This window comes from Lactuca saligna, chromosome 3 (genome assembly GCF_052625555.1).
Source record: "Lactuca saligna cultivar CGN05327 chromosome 3, ASM5262555v1, whole genome shotgun sequence".
Classification (NCBI taxonomy): Eukaryota; Viridiplantae; Streptophyta; class Magnoliopsida; order Asterales; family Asteraceae; genus Lactuca; species Lactuca saligna.
In genome coordinates this window covers 62,165,459-62,167,205 of record NC_136419.1, presented here as the reverse complement: position 1 = coordinate 62,167,205, position 1,747 = coordinate 62,165,459, and the positions used below count along the sequence as shown (strand labels likewise).

Genomic DNA, 1,747 nt, shown 5'->3' with positions numbered 1-1,747 from the left:
CCTCTAGTTTAATTAATTACATTTGATCACAAAACTAATTCTTAATTAATTATTGACCAATATTAATTAAACAAATATGATTTCTCCTTTAATATATTATTCTTATAACATATTAATAAATCATATTATCCTTTCTCTCTTTATTCATTTCTCCAATCAAGTTGTTTTGGTGAAGGCAACCCAAAAGGACCATGCACCATCCGGTCAAGTACATACCAAAATAGTTATGGACTTAGACACTAATCCAACAATATATATATATATATATATATATATATATATATATATATATATATATATATATATATATATATATATATATATATATATATATATATTCTTTATTTTTATGTTATTAAATACAAAAATGATAATAACAGTTTGATATGTCTATGAAAACGATATGTCAATAATAATAATAATAATAATAATAATAATAATAATAATAATAATAATAGTTCGATTTTCTCTATGATAATGAAGCATCTTATATCAAAATACGTAGAAGGATGAAACTGTCAAACATATGGGGAGAGGAGGAGAAGCAAAATGGCAGAAAATGATATAGTCATAGTCTGTGAGCATTTACTGGTATGTCAACTCTCATATTACGTCTTTATGACATACAAATTGGAAACCAAAAGAAAAAATGATTCACAAAAAATTTAGTATATTAAAATCTATGAATTTGTGCTAGAACTAGAACTGATCTCACATGTACCCAAGAGCTGATCCAGCAAATCAGATCCTAAATCCTCAAAAACGACAGGAGTTTTTGGACACTCTTGATTCTTATTGTTTCTCTTACATTTAGAAATTCTTCTCACTCTATGAGTCTCCTTTATGACTGCTGCTGGTGAAGATCCATCCTTGAAACAACTGTAGCTTTTCCCCTTTAATGACTCTTTCACTCTCTCCATTGGGAAGTTGAGTTGTGTAGAGGAACCCCTCATTGAAAATGCGGCTTGGTCATAAATTAAAGCCGCTTCTTCTGCACTGTCGAACGTCCCTAGCCATACCCTAATCCCGTTTCTTGTGGAATCCCTAATTTCTGCTGCAAACTTTCCCCAGGGCCTTTTTCGGACGCCTATAAATCGTGTTTTCTGGACATCAGGCTCTTCTTTTGGCTTTGTAATCACTTCTAAGATCTGCTCTCTGTCATGAGAAGTTTTGCTTAGATCTATTTCAGACGAAAGCTCATAATGGTCGTCAGTAGGATTCTGGAAAATAATATTTTCTTCTTTTATCTGGACTTCAGCTGAGAGCATCTCGTGAGAGAAGATAAGCTCATCCCATGAACAAGGAGACATAGGAAAGAATTCTAGATTTGGAAATGAACACATTGGTGTAGGAAGTTGTATCTTTAGGGAAGATTAGATGGCTTTAACAGTCTGAAATTTGAAGTGGTTGTCAATGGGACCAAAGGCTTACACCTTTTCTTCTTGTCTTTCCTTGACAAGTGGATGGAGTTTTGCTTTATTAATTATAAATAATCTCCATTCATCAATAAATATTAATTGAGGTTTCGCATCTAGGGTCCATGGGCTTGATTCTTTTCCACTTGAGTCCCTTATATATAATTGATTAATTCTAGGGTTCACATAATAGGGTGGTTGATCCTTTTCCACTTCAATCCCTTATAATCGATTTATTCTAGAGTTCACCTAGTATTTTTGCTTCTGTCAGTTGGAGCATGCTTTAAATATTCTAGAGTTATAATCCTTGCATGCTGGTTGGAGAGCATGCG

The 1,747-nt window shown here is 32.5% G+C and overlaps 1 pseudogene; it reads right to left on the bottom strand.

Moving 5' to 3' along the window:
- Positions 1-463: 463 nt before the first annotated feature.
- LOC145036708 (ethylene-response factor C3 pseudogene) lies at positions 464-1,449 on the bottom strand (annotated as a pseudogene).
- Between the last annotated feature and the right edge of the window lie 298 nt (positions 1,450-1,747).